We start from the raw sequence: 24,359 nt of genomic DNA, 5'->3' as shown, positions 1-24,359 counted from the left end.
ATTAGGCATGTCCCTTTGATGCCTACAGCTCGTGTTTCCTGATACCACCCCCTTTTACACCCTTTCCGATCTCCCCACTGTTTCTGTCTTCCTCTGCACCTGTTTATGTCCCTTCTTCGATCTGTTTATTGTTGATTGGAATGTACTAATGGTGGGAAGATGGGTTTTTACAGTTGGGAACCACCAAACGTTTCTGTACTTATGTTCCGGGCCTTGAATACATGAAAGTAACTCCTTGTGGTTTTACGATGGGAACCGAGTTGTAACCTTTGTGTACCATGTTAACCTATGAGAGAAAACTGTATAAAAGGAGCGACCCACAGTAGCAATTTGAATCAGGCTCCGTGAACCTACGTTATGTACTTCTCGTGACTTCTGTGTTCCCTGCAGTAATAAACCTCGAATCTTTGACGCCAAAGGAAGTGTCCCGTGTCTCTGTCATTTGTACGCCGGAACAGGTTACCCACAAAGGTTTCAGGTGTTGTCCCCTGGCACCGCTGGGTCTTAAGAAAACCCAGTCCTTCAGGGGGAGAACGGATAAAGAAGGAGGGAGGGTGCCCAAGTTCTTCGGTCACTAGTTCAGGACAAAGTGAGACTCCGAGATTAAGCGGTACGAAACTGCCTTATATGGGGGTGGCGATGCCGTTGGGCATACATTTGTCGAACAGAACTAGGCAGCGTATTTGGAACCATGACTATGTGGATGTTTTTCGGCTACTGCATAGGGATTTACAGGCAAGGGAAGGGTCTAAAGAGGAGGAAGCGGAATTGTCCCGTCGCCCCAAAGTGCTGAAAACGATAGAAAATTGGACAGCGGCGTTCCTTATTTGTGCCAGCGTGTATTGCGAACGTTACCCTGAGAGGGCGGTTTCACTGTTTAAATACATAGATGTCATTAGAAGGGCGCATTTGCAGGCGGGGGGGATATGCGTGGTTGAACTACGACGAGGAGTTTCGGGCGAGAATTAGTTTATTTAACGATAAGCCATGGGGGGAGATTGATCAGGAGTTGTGGTTACAGTGGTTGTCGGGTCATTCATCTGCTAACACGATCCATACAGCAAGTGGGTTGCCAATTCCTTACCGGCCCTTTTCTCAGCGTCCCGCCACAATGGGGGCGGGTAGTGTTGGACGGGGTCAGTTGCCCACAACTGGAGCATGTTGGAGCTTTAATAGAGGTTCCTGTGTGCGCCAGTATTGTAAATTCAAGCATGAATGCGCTCAGTGCGGGGGCAGACATGCCATCTTTCAGTGCTTTCCCAACCAGCACTCCGGAGAACATGGTAGAGGTCAGAGAGGGGGGCGAGGATCAGTGCCGCCTCTTATGCCAAAAGGCGCCTACCCCAATTAGATTGCAGGCCATGTTGAGTGCTTTGGAGAGGTATCCGGATGTGGAAGAAGCGGCCAAGTTATTTTGGGGGTTTCGGCTCGGTTTTAGGATTGGCTACCAAGGCCCCAGAGTCTTGCGATGGGCTGATAATCTCAGGTCCGCTAAGGAGATGGCTTCAGTGGTGAGGGTGAAGTTGCGGAAGGAATTGGATTTAGGCAGAATAGTTGGCCCTTTTGCAGTTTGCCCTTTGCCAAATTTAATTGTGTCGCCCCTTGGCGTTATCCCAAAGAAAGCGCAAGGCGAGTTCCGCCTGATACATCATTTGTCTTGGCTGGAGGGGCAGTCAGTGAACGACTTCATCCCCACCACTGATTCAGCAGTGTCATATTCGTCAGTGGACGACACGTTGGAATTGGTGCGTAAGGCCGGGTGGGAGCTGACCTTGCTAAATGTGACATTCAGGCTGCCTTCCGCCTTTTGCCTATTCAACCGGTGGATTTCGAGTTGCTGGGCATGTATTTCGAAGGAGAGTGCTACGTGGATCGTGTGTTACCCATGGGCTGTGCTATCTCTTGCTCACTGTTCGAAACCTTTAGTACATTTCTGGAGTGGTGTGTAGTCCAGCAATCGGAACACGTGGCTGTATGTCACTACTTGGACGATTTTTTGTTTGTGGGCAAAGCGGATACGGAGCAGGGTGCTAAAGTTTTGGCATGTTTTCAGGCCGTGGCCAAGGAGTTTGGTGTGCCGTTGGCAGAAGACAAGACGGAAGGTCCAACGTCCACATTGACCTTTTTAGGTATAGAGATAGATACAAAAGCAATGGTGGCCCGTTTGCCTCGAGCGAAAGTGCAGGAGATCAGGTTTTTTCTTCAGGAAGTGTTGGGAGCCAAGAAAGTGCAGTTGCGGCAAGTCCAGAGGCTTCTGGGATACTTGACTTTTGCATGTAGAGTTGTCAGGGCAGGCAGGACCTTTTGTAGGCGTCTGGGCTTTGCTATGGCGGGGGCGTCCTTGCCCCACCATCACATCCGTTTGACAACGAAAATTAAGGAGGACTTGATCATATGGTTGTGATTTTTGGACGAGTTCAATGGAGTGTCCGTCAATTTTGTGACGGAAGACACTGTCTGGCCAGTGCAAATATTCTCGGATGCGGCCGGGGCCATGGTGAGGTAATATAAATTTTATGGTCATGTTGTGTTCCCTAGCGAGTACCCCACCGACTCCATGTACGAGTTAAAAGTGCATGTAACTTCCCTCCTGTACCAGCTATGAAGACGCAAATACATTTGCGTCCAACGTTAACTTGTCCTCTTTCAGACCCACCATGAATGGGTTTGATGGTCCGTTCCTAAGTATGCTATGCCAACGTCTTTTTGAAGTATACTCCTACGTTTTTCAGCCTGGCTGAAAGTAGGCCCTGAATCTCTGCCACCGAGCCTCTTTTCTGGCTTCTGACTGCGAGGGCCTCTGCCCAAGCAGCCCCCGTACCCGTGAACTCTGACTTACTTCTAGCGCGGCCCTCCGTGCTCAGCTCAGCCTGCTGCCTGCCAAGATTGACTATAACCTTCGAGTTATCTGTTTTCCTCCCCGAAGATACATTCCGGCCTGCTAGCTTCAGTAAACATCCTTCCTCAGCTACAGGGCTAAAGGGCCGACCTGTCTTTATGCAAGTAATTCATAGCCTCTGTTGCCATGCTTCCATGGAAGGCCCCATGCCCCCACGCTTCTCATACAGACACTCAGGCGCTTATACACGCACTCACAGCAAGTATAGAATAGCTTCTGCTCTAGAGACCTTTCTGCCCAGATAGCTTAGTTCCTAAACATCAGATATCGGATATGATAGAAGCACAAGTTGATCTGACATGCCAGACTTCTGTCTCTTTCCGCCAGTGTAAATGTCAAGTCCCCTGCACCCCGTCTATCACACGTCATGCAGCTGCGCGCGCATCCAAGCTTCCGATTTCCGCTGACATTGCAACATTCTGTTAGCACCACCCCTTGGTGCCACCCACTTGCGTCACCTATCAGTGACGTTTCTAGCACACACGCCTAGTTTACGCCTCTTGATGATGTACTGGCACCACGTGTATACTGTTATCTTGTCTTCTCTCAGCTGTTACGCCTCTTACATTGAACATTATGATGTAAATCAAGTATATAAGCTATGTATTGTCAATAAACGACGGCGCGCTCATCCATCCCTTCTGACACCCTGTGTGGTGGTCAGAACATGATATCCTGATTCCTTTATGAGGAATAAAACCCTTAGAAACTCTTACACCACGGACTCTGTTTTCCTTCATTTCGATTGAGTTATTATTGATTAAGTACTTACCTGCATAGAAATTAAGAGAGTAAATTAATTATTTACATCATTTTGGCGCCCGAACAGGGACCCCTCCCCCACCTCACGCGCCGGAAGGTGCGTTGCAATCCGTGTCCCCTGCCATCAGTTAGACGGACAACACGTGTACTGGCAGGATTTCCTGCATCCCCCTCTGACACACGGAGGTGACGAAGACTGCGATCAGTGCCCAGACGAGGCGGTGAGGAGTGCGGAGGATCCCGACCAGAGCCCAGCCGAAGGAAGCAAGGTCCGAGGTGTGAAGAGGCCCACCAGTTTTCCGAAGTTTTCCGAAGTTTTCCGAAGTTTTCCGAAGTTCCGAGTCGAGCCCAGTCGAGTTTTCCGAGGCCTTCTGTTTTCCGTGCTTCCCGGTGAGTACCATTGCTGGGTCGTATCTAGACGGGTTTGGGTACGCAAGTCCGGTCTGCACTGTTTTTAGGCAGTGTATCTGTACTGTTTAGCAGTATATAAAGTATTCCGAATTTCTGCACTGTTACAGCAGTGTATCTGTATCGTTGAGCGGCACATTCAGAGTAGGGGGAAGTTAGCTATGTCTTTAAATGTTTCATGTGATTAATGTCGTGGTATGAATGTGATTGTTCTTGTGTATTATTGTGTTTTTTTGTTTAAATAGTTACAGGCGAAATTAAGTATTAAGGATCAAGCATTTCAGTATCAAGTAGGCACAATGCCGTTTTTTAACAAATTAAAGCAGATAGGAACTAGGAAAGGGATGTTAGAGGAAGAGATTCCAATCCCCCCCTAGGGACACTCCAGGTAATTTCATGTATAATAAGCATGGCATAGACGCCATCTTGTATCTAGAGTTATGGACAGATTATACCAAGCACCTAGAGGAAAGATACCGATGGCCAGTTAACGGAACATGGGATGCCGAGTGCATCATAAAGGTAGAAGAAATATTACGGAAAAAGAAAGCTAGACAATCTCAGAAAGACGCCATAGAATTTTGGCGTAAGGAATCACGTAAGCGTGCTGATAGAGCACTCCGTAGAGAAGACAGGCTTAAAGAATCAGAAAAGGCCCAAGAAAACGAATTAGTTACTGAGGGAATTCGAGTAAAAGTAGAACAAATAGATCGTATCCTAAATGGCAAAGTGAACAACATGTATCTTTTGGCCGATGGTACCCCTGACGCCATTTCAGAAATACCGAAAAATTTGCCGTCACCATTAGTTCCAACTAAAGTAATGCATAAGACTACTAAAGACATATTCCTAAATTCATATCTCGAAGATGTAGCGCCAGCTTACACCAATCTGCCTGTTCGTGCCCTGCCTACTGACAGGGCCGGGGGTGGTACTGCCCCCCAAGATCACTCTCAGCCGACACCGAAAAAGACTAGTCCCGTTCCGCCAGCTCCGCCACTTCCCTCACCTAAAACTGATCTGCCGAAACCACTTCAATCAGATCCTACTAAAAGACAAATTCAGATACTGACTACACACAGAGATAATGCCCAAGTTTCCGCTTCAGGAGGTGCGACCGCGGGTCTCCAGACCCCGCCACCGACTCACAGATTAAATCTCAGAGGTATGCAGAGTCCTTTTACGCACAGATCCCCCCGTTCTTCTAATTCATCCCGTCTTGATGCACTAAAAGAAAATATGTCAGTTTGTAGATATGATCCAGAACCTGGACAGGACGACTTAATGATATTAGCGTCTTTACGGTTAAGATCTGCTACTGATAGTTTGTTATGTTATGCAGGAATGAAGGAGCACCTAGATAGAATATATGAGTTCGTTCAAACGGGAAAGGACCCCGACAGTATTAAGGATGCCCTGGAGAAACAGAAAGTTACCATGCAAGCACTGATACTACGATTTTTCATAAATTGTCTAATAAGAGAACGAGACAGGCCCGGAACAGAGCAGAGTGAATTGGATGCATTGAACAAGTGGGGTCAAAATATAGCCGATGGAAAACATGACAGACAAAATTGCATAGAGGCCATGTATAAAAAGATTAAGAAAGCAGTGATAGCAGTACACGAGAAAGAGAAAGAAAAGGCTCCCTCCGAGGAGGAAGAAGAATCTGAAGAACTAGAACCGACTACAAACACTATAGCATATGTAGGTAAGGGAACTTATCTTAGGAAGGGTATCCGTCCAGAAAGCAAGAGAGTTTTCTTCTCTGCCTTAACGAATCCGAATTCTGCTGAACATCAGTTCCAGGAAACTGATAAACGGCTTCGAGATCGAGTTGGGTACCATGTACTCAATTCTATGGATGAACAAGAATTAGCCCGATCAGCGGTATCATGGGCCGAAAATGCAGACATATATAATGATGACACCGTAGCACAGACATTTCTGAACCTCTCCCCCGACGAACAGAAATTAGCAGGTATATATATGATTCAGCACCTTCTCATTAAGTACAGAAAACATTATTCCGATCCAGGTCCCTTACATGAGACACTAGAAGCACTACTGATGGATAGATGGAGAGGCCTAAGCACTAAATTAGTTCAAATAATTCTAGAACAACGACGCAGATATGACACCTTTGTAAGCTCTGAATATGTCCCCGCCCCACCTCCAGAAAGAAAAATGTACCATATGCAGTGCGGGGGTATTGAAAGTCAGAACCCCTTACGAGAAGTACACCCTGTTATGGGTGAGGACAAGGTTTTGAAACGCGTGTATGTACACACGCCTCTGACTAAGTTAGAACTGTTAGAAATGAAGAAATTAGTACCGTGCCATGATAAAGACCCTGCAGGTTTTCATAGAGAGCTCAAAGATATGTTATTGATGGGGGACTACACATATGATGATATTATGAAAATGTTGAAAGTATTATTGCCTACGGGTATATTCGAGAAATTAAAAGAAAAGGACTGGGAGGTGGGAGACGCAAAGATTGCCTGGGCAGAAATAGAAGACGAAGAGAAAAAACGGGTTCCAGGGTTAGGCCTTGGGGACAAAACTAAAGCATTACCAGGTTTAATAGTACAGGTCCTGCCCAGATTATTGACAACTAGAAAGGAGGATTGGGATGCAATATCGTCCTGTAAACAGAAACATGATGAGGATACTAGCGACTTTTATTCAAGATTCGAGAAATGTTTTATTATCAATAGTGGCCTCCAGCCAAGTAGCGAGTCGTACCCACATCTTTTTGTATCAAAGTTAGTCGAGAATTCCCTACCGTTAGTTAAAAATAGAGTGTATAAAGTCGAGAGTACATGGCAAGCAAATACGCCATCCCAGATGTTACAAATGTTACAATATCACCAGAATAGAATTAGGGAAGAACAAGATCAGGAACAGAAGCGCATGAAAGACACGAAAATGAAAATGTTAGTAGCCCAGACGGTCCCATCCGACAGTCACAGGAAAGGTACGACCCAGACAAGTCACGCTGCAGCTCCTGTTAAAGGGACATGCAATTATTGCAAGCAGCCAGGTCACTACGTACACGAATGTGCAGTTCTGAAACATAACATAGCGACAGGTAAAACTAAAGAAAGACCGCATCCGCCTAGACAAGACCATAACCAGCATCAGTCTACACAGAATACACAGCCCATGCATGCATCTGCACAGACAGCACAGACCGTAGCAGTACCACAGCCACAGCCCATTGCTGCAACTCAGCAAGTCTCACAACAGATGTACCAGTATGCCCAGTCTGCTTACCCCGAATATTCCCGATATACATGAAACAGCCTAGAGAGGGAAGGTGGCTTGCCTCTTATCGAGATTCCTGTAGATCAAGAAGGTCCTTATGTACACAGTCAAGTATTGGGGAAAGATAGAAAGTTTTTAATTGACACAGGGGCAAGTCGCACTACAATAAGTCATGACGAAGTTCCAGGGGCACCCCTCTCAGGCTCACAAAATGTTTCCCTTGGGTTTTCAGGACAGCCTATTGTAAATGAAGTATCAGAACCAGTTCCCCTGGCTGTGGGTCCATTATCACGCGTTACAGACCTGTTACTAACAAAATCATGTCCGGAGAATTTATTAGGAATTAAAACATTGAAGGCTCTAGGAGCTATAATATGCTGCTCCCCGGAGGGAGTTAGACTCTTTCTGCGGGATTTCAAGGGTCATTACGTCCTTCGTGAGTTTGACGTCAGATTGAAAAATGTACCTGATTACTTGTGGGCAAAAGGCCCAACTGATGTAGGATGTATGCACATTACACCATACCGCGTTACCCTCAAGGCAGGTGTTGTATTACCCAGAATGAGACAATACAAGTTACCACCCGATGCTGTAGCGGCTTTACTGAAAATAATTGAAGAGCTCATTGCCCAAGGAGTGGTCGTCGAAACCGACTCCAATATCTGTAATTCACCCATCATTCCGATTCTTAAACGTACTGATCCCAATGCACCGCCAGTATATCGGCTGGTGATTGATCTTCGAGAATTGAATAAATGCATTATCCCACAGTATCCTGTGGTCCCCGATATATCATCTCTATTGACTGCTATTGATTCAGAAGCAACGTTCTTTACTGTAATTGATCTCAAGAACGCCTTCTTCAGCGTGCCTATTGATCCAGAGAGCCAATATCTCTTCGGATTCTGTTTAAATGGACGCAGTTTCAAATTTTCGCGCGCACCTCAAGGATTCACAGAAAGCCCCAGCATCTATAGTCAAGCACTGAAAAGACAACTAGATTGTATTCAAATGCCAGTTAACACCGCTTTACTACAATACGTCGATGATCTGCTGATCACCGCACGAAGTGAGCCCGAATGTGAAAAAGCATCACTGACAGTTTTACATTTCCTGGCCGACAAGGGACACAAGGTGTCTCCTTCGAAGCTACAATTCTGTGTTCAGCAAGTTGTGTACTTGGGTCACTTGCTGTCCAAAGTGGGGAGACAGCTCACTCCCGATCGCATTCAGTTAATTGTGAACATGCCGCAACCCAAGACACAAAAGGAAGTGCGGGCCTTCATAGGCCTCACCTCGTACTGCAGACAATGGATTCCCCAGTATGCATTTTTAGCTAAACCACTCATCCAGTTAACGACACAGGAGGCAGCAACTTCGACTGTCCTCCCTTGGACTCAGGAACACACACAAGCTTTTGAAGAATTAAAGAAAGTTTTATGCCAAGCACCAGTTTTAGCGACACCATGTTACAGCAAACCGTTTACACTTTTTGTTACAGAACGTGATGGCACAGCGTTATCTGTCCTCACTCAAGATCAAGCAGGTTCACACAAGCCTTGTGCTTATTTTTCTAGTACATTGGATTCAGTAGCTCAAGCACTCCCTGCGTGCTTAAAGTCAGTAGCAGCAACAGCGTTAGCAATAAGACAAAGTGATTCAATTGTTTTAGGTCATCAGTTAACAGTTCAAGTACCACATTCTGTAGAGGTTTTGTTAAACAGAACCCAGACTCAACACTTAACTATAGCACGACTGACAGGTTATGAATTAACACTATTCCAGCCACACATAGAAATCAGACGTTGCAGCATCCTGAACCCAGCAACACTGTTACCTACAGTTATGACAGATCCAGCTCCGCATGATTGTATAGAAATAATTAATGCAGTAACTAAGCCTAGACGAGACTTAACAGATGTCCCATTGACAAATCCAGACCTGACACTTTATGTGGATGGTTCATGTATGAGAACAAGTACAGGAGAATTAGTGGCCGCGTACGCCGTGACCACTGAAACTGAAATTAAAGAAACACATCGTATTGACACCCTGTCTGCTCAAGCAGCAGAGCTCATCGCTCTGACCCGAGCTTGTATTCTAGCCAAGAACAGAAATGTTAACATATACACAGATTCCCGCTATGCCTTCGGAGTTGTACACGACTTCGGAGTCCTCTGGCAAGAACGAGGTTTTTTGACTTCCCATGGGGCCAAGATACAACATGGCCCCCTTATTCAAGCACTGTTAGAAGCAATACATTTGCCCTCGGGCATATCAGTCATGAAATGTAAGGCACATACTAAAGTCACAGATTCTGTTTCCCAGGGTAACGACCTGGCAGACCAGACAGCAAAACATACAGCATTGACTTACACCCAGACTACTGATGTGACAAAGACAATAGTCCAGACCCAGTGTATGGCAGTTAGAGATCCCGCCCTAGATGTAATTGATATCCAGACACATGCTACTCCAGAGGAGATAAAGAAATGGACTGAACTAGGAGGGATTCAGACAGATCAAGGTTGGGTGACGAAGGGAAAATCTATATGGTTTCTCCCCGACTCAATGGTTCAAGTCATGATAAATACAGCACATAGTCCTGCCCATCTTGGAGAGAAAGCCATGTTAGACAGTTTACAGAATCTCTGGTACAACAAACACTTACGAGCAGCAGCAAAACAGAAAGTGCGTACTTGCATGATCTGTTGTCAGTTCAATCCAGGTAAAAGCGTCCCTGTTGAGCAAGGTGGATTTCATCCTCCCGATCACCCTTTTGAAGTCCTCCAGATGGATTATATCCAGATGAATAGCTGTAGAGGATTTAAGTATGTCCTTGTAATTGTTTGTGCTCTGTCCCGCTGGACCGAAGCATACCCAGTCCCAGACTACACTGCTCCGACCACTGCCAGACAGTTGGTTCGTGAATTCTTCCCACGGTACGGTTTGCCCCGTGTCGTGTATTCAGACAACGGACAGCCGTTCTCGTCCGAGCTGATGAGACAAGTTTCCCTCTTGCTAGGATATCAGTGGAGGTTCCACTGTGTCCGACATCCCGAAGCAGCTGGCCTTGTAGAAAGGCATAATCAGACACTAAAAATCCGTCTTGCCAAGATCTGTCAGGAAAAAGGGGTCGACTGGATAGTCGCCCTGCCCGTGGCACTATTCTACATGAGGATGGTCGCCCACTCGAGATCAGGGCTATCCCCGTACGAAGTGGTCTTTGGCAGACCGCCGAATATGTGGGGGACGCCCGTTCCGAAAAAGATCACTGATATTGATTGTAACATGTTGACAGATTACCTTGCCTCCTTGATGTCTGCACTCCAATCATGTCGTTCACAGGTTGCCGCAGCCTTCCCTGACAACACCGATGTAAAGGCGCATGAGGTCCGTCCAGGGGACCTGGTACTCGTCAGGAACTTCGACCGGAAAAGTCCGCTGGAGCCCCGCTGGAAGTCTCCAAAGACCGTTCTGCTTACCACGAGGACCGCCGTGAAAATCGAGGGGAGAAAGGGGTGGGTCCACACGAGTCACATCAAGCTATGCAATGAACTAAAAAACGGACTGAAACAGGACTCTGACTCGTCCACCCCCACCAAAGACTGTGTCGAAGCACAAGACGTTACTGTGCCTAAAAGAGAAAAGACTCCTCAAGAACTTTACCGTATGAAGCTTCGATCTAGCAAGTCAGACAGTTTAATTGTTTAAGTCCTCCCCTAGGTGAATCGGTTAAATAGTTTCTGACATGTATCCCCTAGATCGAGTTAGAGAGAGAGAGGAAAAGAAAAGAACATATTGCAAATCGCTTCGTAGTCACTGCATAGTGACACTAATAATTATGTTTATTCTCAGTATACTACTCATTATTGCCAGCATTCTGCTTCCTATGTACTGGCCTATTTTCAGGCGTGAACAATCTGCTTACAATGTCTCTGCTGAACACACTTTTAGTGAACTTCCCGCACATGAACTATCTTACAGACTTGCGCTGCGCAACAATACATTCATTAGTATGTTACACCATTCCCATCAGACAAGTAATGCTACAGACTGCTGGATATGTGGTCGACTCCCTCCCTACCAGAATTACAAGGGAGCTCTGCCTCTCTTTCCGTACCCATTCACTCACAATGGCTCCTGTGGAGCATGGTTTAAAATAATTAATTCCTTAGATCCTGATATCGCTGTTTCCGAAGGGGGCTGGGTTTGGGGAAACTTGAACTTAGTCCTGCTCAACGTCTGTTATCCTGATAAAGAGGGACTTCCTACTCGAATAGGAACTGATCTAGAAAATGAAGTATATGGATTAGGTAATTACACGATTAGCCTTATGATCCTCACTGTTGAATCTGAAACTGCTCCAGTTCTGCCCCATATGTTAGTACTACCAGTCACAGGTGAATTATGTGTTAGCAAGAAAGGTTCAGTACACGTAGGTCATAGTAAATGCACTACTGTGGTCGAGTTCAGTGACCATGGTAAATCGTCCTTTAAAGCTATCAGTCATTCCTACTTTGTTTGTGGTCATACCGCATACATACGTTTGCCTCCAGATTGGGATGGTACCTGTTACATTGCCTTCCTTCTGCCACCTGTTTTCCTAGCTCCTCCTGATTACCATAGAAATACGAATCTAGCACCGAATAGACCCAAAAGAGATATTCCCCTTGTCGACTACACAGAAACGGCATGGGAACAGTACACTGATTTCAATAAAGGATTCTTTTTCTTCCTAGGACCTGTCCAAAACAGTAAATTAATACGCAGATTAACGAGAACACTCGAAGCAGTAGTGAACGAAACTGCCTCCGCTCTAGGTAACTTAACAGAGGAGCAGTCTGCTATACGGACTGTTGTCCTTCAAAATCGTCTTGTGATTGACGTCATCTTGGCAGATAGAGGTGGAGCTTGTAAGGTCATCGGGTCAAGTTGCTGTGTTTTCATTCCACAAAACGCACCATCTGTCTATCAAGCTATCACCCGTTTACATAAAATTGCAAATCAGATACATCAGAATCCAGGCACCTGGACTTGGTCCGGTTGGTTCTGGACTACGTTGACAGCTTGGGGATGGAAGATCTTATCGTTCCTAGGCATTGGCCTTGTTATAGTATTCAGTTGTTGCCTGTGCCTGCAGTGTGGGCCAGCGATATGTGGACTGTGTGCCACATCCTGCATTGAGCATTCCAGTTGCCTCTCAAACAGTCAAAGAAAGAAAGACGAACATATAATGTTACAAGAACAAACTGATCGATTTATGAGGATCGATATATCATGAAGGGTCCGTAGGGAACAAGGAGGGAATGAGGTAATATAAATTTTATGGTCATGTTGTGTTCCCTAGCGAGTACCCCACCGACTCCATGTACGAGTTAAAAGTGCATGTAACTTCCCTCCTGTACCAGCTATGAAGACGCAAATACATTTGCGTCCAACGTTAACTTGTCCTCTTTCAGACCCACCATGAATGGGTTTGATGGTCCGTTCCTAAGTATGCTATGCCAACGTCTTTTTGAAGTATACTCCTACGTTTTTCAGCCTGGCTGAAAGTAGGCCCTGAATCTCTGCCACCGAGCCTCTTTTCTGGCTTCTGACTGCGAGGGCCTCTGCCCAAGCAGCCCCCGTACCCGTGAACTCTGACTTACTTCTAGCGCGGCCCTCCGTGCTCAGCTCAGCCTGCTGCCTGCCAAGATTGACTATAACCTTCGAGTTATCTGTTTTCCTCCCCGAAGATACATTCCGGCCTGCTAGCTTCAGTAAACATCCTTCCTCAGCTACAGGGCTAAAGGGCCGACCTGTCTTTATGCAAGTAATTCATAGCCTCTGTTGCCATGCTTCCATGGAAGGCCCCATGCCCCCACGCTTCTCATACAGACACTCAGGCGCTTATACACGCACTCACAGCAAGTATAGAATAGCTTCTGCTCTAGAGACCTTTCTGCCCAGATAGCTTAGTTCCTAAACATCAGATATCGGATATGATAGAAGCACAAGTTGATCTGACATGCCAGACTTCTGTCTCTTTCCGCCAGTGTAAATGTCAAGTCCCCTGCACCCCGTCTATCACACGTCATGCAGCTGCGCGCGCATCCAAGCTTCCGATTTCCGCTGACATTGCAACATTCTGTTAGCACCACCCCTTGGTGCCACCCACTTGCGTCACCTATCAGTGACGTTTCTAGCACACACGCCTAGTTTACGCCTCTTGATGATGTACTGGCACCACGTGTATACTGTTATCTTGTCTTCTCTCAGCTGTTACGCCTCTTACATTGAACATTATGATGTAAATCAAGTATATAAGCTATGTATTGTCAATAAACGACGGCGCGCTCATCCATCCCTTCTGACACCCTGTGTGGTGGTCAGAACATGATATCCTGATTCCTTTATGAGGAATAAAACCCTTAGAAACTCTTACACCACGGACTCTGTTTTCCTTCATTTCGATTGAGTTATTATTGATTAAGTACTTACCTGCATAGAAATTAAGAGAGTAAATTAATTATTTACATCAATGGGATTCGGCTTGTTTTGGGAAGGAAGGTGGTGTGCGAAGCGATGGCCGGCACGGTGGTTGCAACAAGGTCGCAGCATCGCTTTTTTGGAATTTTTCCCCCTGTTAGTGGCGCTGCAGGTTTGGGGTGAGGAGTTCAGGGACTGCTGCATGTTGTCCATATCGATAACATGGCAGTGGTTAGTCTGGTTAATGGGCAGCGGGCTAAAGATGTACGGGTGCTGCAATTGTTGCGGGCTTTCATGTTGCGTGTTCTGCAGTTGAATATTGTTTTTAGAGCTCAACACATTCCTGGTGTCAACAATTCAATTGCCAACGCTTTGTCTCGTTGTCAGTGGCAGAGGTTTCGGGACTTGGCACCTGGAGCGGACCGATGCAGGACACCGATTCCGTCGAGCATGTGGGACCTGGGGAACTGAGAATGGCAGAGTTTGTTGAACAGTCATTAGCGGGCTCCACGCGACGCAGTTATCAACTGGCATGGTCTGGCTTTTTGGGATATGCGGCACAGCGCGGCAGGGACGGTACAGCGGTGCAAAATGAAAAGTTTATGTGGGAGTTTGTGTTATATTTGATAGACAAAGGTTTGTCGCCATCGACCATTTCAGGCAAGTTGGCGGGAATTTCGTTTTATAGTCAAATGTTTTTGGGGTGTGAAGTTCGAATGGGTTTCCGTTTACAAAAAATGTTAAAAGGTTTTGGGAGGTCCGTTTGGCAGGAGAAAAAATTGAGAAATCCCATTACATTTGCATTGTTACAAAAATTGTTGGGCGTTCTGCCCGTCTGCTGTTATGATGAATGGGAATGGTCTCGATTCAAGTTATGCATGGTGTGGTTGTTCTTTGGTGCATTTAGGATATCGGAATTACTGGTGTTGCGGAATCAAGCGGGGATCCAGTCATCTGATATCGAAATTCTGGGTAATGGAGTGTTGCACATTACATTGAGGCAGTCAAAGACAGACCAGAAAGGGAAAGGGATGTTGGTGCGACTTGGTAGGAGCGGGGTTGGGGGTTGTTGTCCGGTGGGGGAGTGGGAGTCATTTGTTGGGTCTGCTGTATTTCAAGAGGGCGGGATATTTTGCCATAAGAATAAAACACAATTGACTTGTTTCCAATTTTTAGCTGTTTTAAGGAAGGCTTTGGTGTTGGCGGGGGAAAATCCGCAAAGTTTTGGGACGCATTCTTTCAGAATCGGTGCAGCTACCGAAGCAGCGAGGTTGGGTTGGGGGAAAGAGGAGTTGCAGCGAATCGTGCGATGGAAATCCAATTGTTGCTTTAAATATGTCAGGTTGTAAATGTTTTTAAAAAAAAAAAAATAAGTTACACAAAAGGGGTTTATGGTTAGTTAATGTTAATTTTTCCATCACAGGTCGAGTGGCGGATTTTCCTCGGAAAAAGAGGACCTGGATTGTCGGCCATTCAATAGTGAAATGGGCAGCGAACGTTGCTGAACAGCAGCTGTGTGGGAGAGGTCTGGGCTTGTATGGTAATGACCATGAGGTGATTTGGAAAGGTTTAGGGGGGATGAAATGGGGGGAGTTGTTCCCGGTTTTGAACAAAATGGCTAAGGCATGGGGCATTCCAGACTTGCTGATCCTGCACTTAGGAGAAAACGATCTGGTTGAATGGTCTGGATTAGCTTTAATCAAGCAAATGAAACTGGATTTGGCGGTGATAAAAGACAGATGGGAGGGGACTCGGGTAGTGTGGACGGAATTTTTGTACAGGAGCCAGTGGAAAGGAGCCAGGGTTCATGCAGCTGTGGAAAGGGCTCGCCGAAAAGTTAACAGGGCTTTGAAAACGTACTGTGCGGCAATGGGCATCACGGTCATTGCACATGAACATTTTAACAATGAAATGCTGCATTTGTTGAGGAATGACGGGGTTCATCTCTCGCAGATGGGTCAGTCCTATTACCTGATGGAACTTAGAGACACCTTGGCCAATCTATGGTGTGTTGACTTGTGGTGCTCCAAACCAAAAAATTGATTGGACATACAATACAAGCAGTGTTTTCCTTCACCGTGAATTTACACATTGACTTGAGCGGTCCATTTATGACTTAGGAGGAAGGTTTTTGGGGTGGGGCAGGAAAACTCAGAGGTTTTCCTGGGTGGCGTGTGTGAAGGGGATTGGATAATCTAGAGCGGATTCAGGTAGGTAGGTAGGTTGGGGAAGAGATGGAAAGAAGAAGGAAAACATACGGATGGTATGAAAACAAGTTATGGTTATTTGGAAATAAAGCATTGGAAAAGGAAATGGTTTATATGGAAAAGGTTTGGAGAAAATAAAAGCAAAAGGTTTGTTTGAAAAGTTTATGTTGCGGGTCTGTCTTTGGCTGTCCTGGTAATAAAGGTGACCTTTTATGCTATATTCAGAGTTGTGTGAGAGTCCTTATTTGCGCGATGGGTCCCCAGGGGCACTTGGCAAAGCGAATGTCCCCCTGGGGTATTTCGCGCGAGGGACGACCTCACGCGGCCTGATTGGGTGGTGGGAGGGGCTAGGTCTAAGTGAAGGGAGGGGAGGGAGGGTTTGACATCACTCTGAGCGAGTGATTAGGAGCGGTGGTGTCGTGTTTGGCCCACCCACCCACCCTGGTTGCAAAAATCAAGGGTAGGGTGTTCTTGTCCACTGTCGCGTGTTACTGTTGTTATGTGTTTTAAAAAAAAAAAAAAAGTTAAGAAATAAATAGATAAATACATACATGCTTAAATATTTCTTGTTACATGACTTAATTGTCAGGATGTCACCTCAGGACACTACAGGCAGATTCTTTTGTTGTCTTGTCGGCGTGTGTGAAGGGGATTGGATAATCTAGAGCGGATTCATCCTTTCTCTAAGGGGGAGGGCTTGGGAGGGTAGGTTGGGGAAGAGATGGAAAGAAGAAGAAAAACATACGGATGGTATGAAAACAAGTTATGGTTATTTGGAAATAAAGCATTGGAAAAGGAAATGGTTTATATGGAAAAGGTTTGGAGAAAATAAAAGCAAAAGGTTTGTTTGAAAAGTTTATGTTGCGGGTCTGTCTTTGGCTGTCCTGGTGGTTCCATGATGGAATATCGTTAACATAAATATCGTCTGAAATAAATATCGTCACTAAAACATCGCTTACATAAATATCGTCATCCTATACTTAAACTAGGATTCACACAAATATCGATATTTTTTTATCGACAACCCTAATATCGTTCACACTAATGTCGACAACATAAATATCGACTACTACATTATCGACTTCATTTTAAATAACATTACCTTAGACATATATATCGACTACACTAACATCGACGACCTATCTGCTCTAGAAAAATACAAAAAATATCGTCATTTTATTAACAACTCGATATGCACTATTCTTTGAATTTACTCACTTTTTTTTACTATTTTATTTACAAAACTATTAACACATATTATCTTTTGGTTTTCCTATTACTTATTTGTAAAATAAAATATTTATATGGGTAAAATTTTTTTACATTTACTGATACTATCATACACTCCGATGGCCTAAATGTGAAAAACATTTCATTATTTTCGAAATATAAACTATTTAAATATAACACAAAATATAACATATAAAACTTTTTACTATGTACTTTTACAAACAAATAGTGATGCAACAAAGTCTTACGAAAATAACGGTTTTCTCATGCCAAATAACGTTCTCAACCAATGATTTTGAATTTTCACTATTTCAACCAATCAAAAGCTACCATTAATTAACTCACTAATATAAATACAATTACACACTTAACGTAATTTACCATTTTTGGCCCAAACTTGGAGAAAAACGGTTACCTTGCTGAGAGAAGAGAATACAAACCTACGACGACAACTACAATACATCACACTACACTTCAAGTAAGTAAAATACCATTTTTCATTCGAAGTTACTAAAAGTAGATAAACTCCCTAATTTAAAAACTGTTGTTCTTTAGAGTGAAAACTAAACATGTTCAACTTATCAACAACGACCAGACACTTAGATGTAAAAACATTTAAAAACTACCTTATCCATGTCTACTTAGATAGCTGATAAAGAAATGTTAAACTTGCTAAGTAAATGTACAATGTAATTCATATGTCAACAACTACTATCATCCAAATACTACAAGTAACACAATGATAATTTTTTCAACAGACTCTACAAAATTATTTGCCTATCTACAACTACACTACCAACATCTTCTACTACATCAAGTAAGTATAGTCACTGTATGTATAACAATTCAGAAAGTAAAATGAAACACCTATTACACTAAAGGATGTCTTTCTATTATTCTTTAACACTACTACAGAACTTAAAAAGGAGACAATTCAGAAAAAGAAATAAGAATAAAAGGTTTACCAGTGAAGCCACATAGTAAGTATATGTTCACGCTTTTGCCTAGTCTTATACACACCTCTATAAATCGTGTTCAATGTTCTTAAAAAAACATATATATATTTCCACAGATCTACCTTAGACATGGCAACTGGAGCTACTTTCATTACTTCACAAAAAGGGAAACTAATGCTGAGCTACATGGGTTACACCTACACCCAAGAAAGAGTGAAAGCGAATAAGACCCATTGGAAATGTAGTAAATATTACTCAAATGCATGCTATGGTAGAGCAACAACTGTTGATAACAATGTGGTAAATGTACGTGAGCATAACCACCCACCAAATGTAACAGAAGTGGAAGTTAGAGAAGCACTAGAAACATTGAAAGATGCTAGTACAGGATCACAAGAAACAAGCACTAGTATTTTGAAAACTGTTTTAAGCAAAGTGCCTGAACATGTAACAGGACAGCTACCTTCAATTCCCAACTTAAAGAGATTAATTGCAAAAACTAAACGTGCTTCTGATCCAACTCCACCAACACCAGAAAGTTTTCAGGATATAAAAATATATCCAGAATATACCATTACACATAATGAGGATAAATTATTAATGTATGACAACAACAGTCATGACAAACGAATTCTACTTTTTGCTACTAATAGTAATTTGCAAAAGCTTAAATCATGTGAAACATGGATGATGGACGGGACTTTTAAAGTTTGTCCCAAACCTTTCTATCAACTTTACACCATTCATGGGGAATACCAAGATACAAATATCCCTCTAATTTATACTCTGCTGCCAAACAAAACAAATACTACCTACGTTGAACTTTTAACAACGATCAAAGAATTAACTGATAATTACTATCCTCAAAGAATTATAATTGACTTTGAAATGGCCATGATTCAAGCTATCCTTAAAATATATCCCCATACCTCCATACAAAGTTGTTATTATCACTACAACCAAAGCATATGGAGGCACTTACAAAAATCTACTTTAAGCATTGAATATTCTACAAACAGTAACTTTGCTTATCAAATAAAAAAGTTGATTCCATTAGTATATGTACCAACAACAGAAGTAGCTAACTACTACAATTTATTAATTGACAGCCCTTTCTACCGCACCAATGAAAAAAAACTAACTCCCTTCTTAGACTACTTTGAAGATACCTGGGTTGGAAGATTACATCGTTCAGGCCACCGTAGACAACCTAAATTTCAAATTCCATGGTGGAATGTGTATGCTAGTACAATAGCACAGAAAGCTAAAACTAATAACGCAGTTGAAGGATGGCATAATGCCTTCCAAGCCACTTTAGGAAGAAGTCAACCAACACTTCACAAACTGATCCAAAGCATTAAAAAAGAGCAAAGCTACCAAGAACTCAGAATAGAACAATCCCTTTCAAAAATTGGCCCTAAACTAAGTAAACAAACATTAAACATGTACGAATATCTCCAGCAAAAAACTAGAATGTACCCAAGTATAGAAGGTCTAGAATACTTAGACCTAATAGCTAAATCCATCCTTTAAATATAAATACCAAAAAAGTGAGCAAAGCATAATAAAAGATACTATGTAGTTAAATTTAGTAACATTATGTCATGTAAAATTATCAATAATATATTATTACAAGACATAATAACATTACATTTAACTAAATAGTACACTATACCACAATGCAACCCAAAAGTAAATATCACTTTTACTTACGGTTCTGCTGCTGTAGAATATGTTCCATGTTGATGATTTCCACAGGAATAATACCAAAAGCTATCATATACAATGTCGAAAAATCCCAACAAAATGCCAAAAATACAACTGTTTGATAATACTCCCGTCGCAATCCTCTCGAAATTGAAACCATGTAAAAGGTGATAAATCTTCACGAGTAAAAAAAGTAGAAAACCCGAAAAAGCAGGAAATTTAAAAAAATATGTACCTGCTTAAAAAAAAATACGTCACAGTCCATCTGCTCACCAAAACGAACACCTGTAAATTATCGAAATAAAAAACAACCTCAAAACATAGGAAATACGCATAGCCTACACATAGCATATAAAACATGAAAACAATCTGAATTCATCCATTAATACAACAGTAAACGTTACTTGTGTTCGAACTACCTCACAAAGTACGTTCTCCATAACGACGCTAAAGAACACGTAATTCGCACATAATAAGTAAAGTACTACACATATCGACACGTACACACTACAACGATCACTAAAATTAAATTAAATATCTTTAAAAGTAATGTGAAACAAACTTACCTTCACCAACAAGAAACAGCTCCCAACCGCGAGATTCCGTTTTCTAAAATGACCCAAACAACGATGTTGATAGAGTAAAAAGTGAAGTTCCAAAAACAAAATGGCTGCATAATAGAAACTAAAATAGGACAAAATACCCTTTAAATCAAAAATAAATAGTATTAAATAGCATAATATATTCCATATGTAGTAATAAATTACTTTTTATTGTTAAAAAACATATGAATATTGTAAAATATACATTAATATGTTCAAAAGAATTATGTATTAATTGTTTATAATTAAAAAAAATGTATTTCATTGTTAAATATTTTTCTCAAATGTTACAAAATGTAAATTTATGTTATGTACATATCTTGATAAAAACAATGACATAATAAATATGTAATATATTAAATTTTAATAAAAATTATAAAAATTTAATATAATAATTTATGTATAATAGAAACTGTATTTTTGTAAAAAACTGCTATATAATTTGTTACCAAAAATTATGTAAAATGTTTTATAAAAAAGTGGAAAATCTTTGCAGTACCAAAGTAAACTCTCAATAAAAAAAAGATTGTAAAAAATATTGTTTCTTAATTTACAAACTTGTCATATGTATATAAAAATGTTATAAAAATGTTTTTAATTTATATTTATGAAATGAATATTACTACATAACATATATGATTCTTATTAAAAATAGTCAATAGATACTGCTGGATAATAAACAATAATAATTAAATATTCTAACTCCAATCCAACATAAGTCAGGGAAAGTGCTGGATAGTAAACCATAATAAATTACTATTCTAACTCCAAACATAACATAACTCAGGGAAAGTGCTGGATAGTAAACCATAATAAATTACTATTCTAACTCCAATCCAACATAAGTCAGGGAAAGTGCTGGATAGTAAACCATAATAAATTACTATTCTAACTCCAAGCATAACTTAACTCAGGGAAAGTGCTGGATAGTAAACCATAATAAATTACTATTCTAACTCCAATGCAACATAAGTCAGGGAAAGTGCTGGATAGTAAACCATAATAAATTACTATTCTAACTCCAAACATAACTTAACTCAGGGAAAGTGCTGGATAGTAAACCATAATAAATTACTATTCTAACTCCAAACATAACATAACTCAGGGAAAGTGCTGGATAGTAAACCATACAAAATTACTATTCTAACTCCAATCCAACATAAGTCAGGGAAATTGCTGGATAGTAAACCATAATAAATTACTATTCTAACTCCAAACATAACTTAACTCAGGGAATGTGCTGGATAGTGAACCATAATAAATTACTATTCTAACTCCAATCCAACATAAGTCAGGGAAAGTGCTGGATAGTAAACCATAATAAATTACTATTCTAACTCCAAACATAACTTAACTCAGGGAATGTGCTGGATAGTAAACCATAATAAATTACTATTCTAACTCCAAACATAACATAACTCAGGGAAAGTGCTGGATAGTAAACCATAAAAAATTACTATTCTAACTCCAATCCAACATAAGTCAGGGAAAGTGCTGGATAGTAAACCATAATAAATTACTATTCTAACTCCAAACATAACTTAACTCAGGGAATGTGCTGGATAGTAAACCATAATAAATTACTATTCTAACTCCAATCCAACATAAGTCAGGGAAAGTGCTGGATAGTAAACCATAATAAATTACTATTCTAACTCCAAACATAACTTAACTCAGGGAATGTGCTGGATAGTAAACCATAATAAATTACTATTCTAACTCCAATCCAACATAAGTCAGGGAAAGTGCTGGATAGTAAACCATAATAAATTACTATTCTAACTCCAATCCAACATAAGTCAGGGAAAGTGCTGGATAGTAAACCATAATAAATTACTATTCTAACTCCAAACATAACTTAACTCAGGGAATGTGCTGGATAGTAAACTATAATAAATTACTATTCTAAATCCAATCCAACATAATTCTGGGAAAGTGCTGGATAGTAAACCATAATAAATTACTATTCTAACTCCAATCCAACATAAGTCAGGGAAAGTGCTGGATAGTTAACCTTAAAAAATTACTATTCTAACTCCAATCCAACATAAGTCAGTGAAAGTGCTGGATAGTAAACCATAATAAATTACTATTCTTACTCCAATCCAACATAAGTCAAGGAAAGTGCTGGATAATTAACCTAAAAAAATTACTATTCTAACTCCAATCCAACATAAGTCAGAGAATGAGCAGGATAGTAAACCATATACATTTTGCTATCTACATTATTTTTAATACCCTATTCCCCTCTAATACCAAAAAAACGCTTCTTCAATATATTTTTTATTTTATTAATAAAAAAAATATTTTTCATTTTAAATTTTACATTTCGAAGTTAAAAATAATTTTCATGATATTTTTATATAATATTTTTTTTTTTACTCTACATCTTTAAATTACTACCTACCCTAATCCCCTATAATCCCAAAAACTCGCTACAAAATTTTTTTTTAAAATTTTTTAATTATTATTACAAAATAAATTTCGTGCAAAATTCAAAATTTAAATTTAAAATTTCGATTTCTGATTTAATTTCTAATTTGTTCTTATTTTACAATTATTTTAATAAATAAATTTTAAATTACTACCCACCCTTATCCCCTATAATACCAATAACCCGCTACTAAATTTTTTATTTGAAAATTTAAATTATTATTACAAATTAAATTTCGTGCAAAATTCTAGATTTATTTTGAAAATTTCGATTTCTGATTTAATTTCTAATTTGTTCTTATTTTACAATTATTTTTATAAATAAATTTTAAATTACTACCCACCCTTATCCCCTATAATACCAATAACCCGCTACTAAAATTTTTATTTGAAATTTTAAATTATGATTACAAATTAAATTTCGTGAACATTTCTAAATTTAAATTTAAAATTTCGATTTCTGATTTAATTTCTAATTTGTTCATATTTTATACATTTTTTTATAAATAAATTTTAAATTACTACCCACCCTTATCCCCTATAATACCAATAACCCGCTACTAGAATTTTAACAAATCTTTTGTAAAAAATATTTATTTAAAATTATTATTACTAGTAGGAATTTTCTAAGTTTTTAAAATACATAATACTTAATTTTTTTTTTTTTGTAACACCTTATATTTTTTTGTCGATATTATATACAACGACATTTTAGTCTACGATATTCTATTCATCGATATTTTTGTTTGACGATATTTATGTCATTCTAACAAAACAATATTTTTGTCAACGATATTTACTAAGGCGATATTTTTTACATTCGATATTCTTACCACGATATTAATGCTAGTCGATATTTTCCCGTCAATATTCTATCTTTATACCGTCCTGGTAATAAAGGTGACCTTTTATGCTATATTCAGAGTTGTGTGAGAGTCCTTATTTGCGCGATAGGATGTTGTGGTGCATGTACGCAACGTGAGCCACTCTGCACCGATGTAGAAAACGTGCCGCCATCTTTTGTTTGCTGGCTGTAGTCTTTTATCATCTTCTATAGAAGGCTTGCTGTCACAAAGTCATTTTATTGCGCTTTGCCAAACATGTTGTTTTTTCTATTAAGTGCAACAAAATCTTGCACTTGACCGGGAGCGTCGCAGTGTTTTGTTCAATTGCATTTTATGTTGTTGTGTGATTTGAAGGTGTCCAGGGACGTCGCATGGTCCAGATAGTCGACATCTCCGCAAACTTTTAATTTATAGGTTAGTCGAAGCTCGGAGAAACTACAGGTACTCTCATGTTTACTGTCCACTTATTTGTCTGACATTGGGCACTATCGGGGGGCAGCCACCCCCTTCATCATAGAGACACACTGTGCCACAGAGAATGCAATTGCAACCAGTCTGAATTGTATCAC

This window comes from Lissotriton vulgaris, chromosome 9 (genome assembly GCF_964263255.1).
Source record: "Lissotriton vulgaris chromosome 9, aLisVul1.2, whole genome shotgun sequence".
Taxonomy (NCBI): Eukaryota; Metazoa; Chordata; class Amphibia; order Caudata; family Salamandridae; genus Lissotriton; species Lissotriton vulgaris.
The sequence above is the reverse complement of the archived record's forward strand: the minus strand, read 5'-3'. Positions refer to the sequence as shown.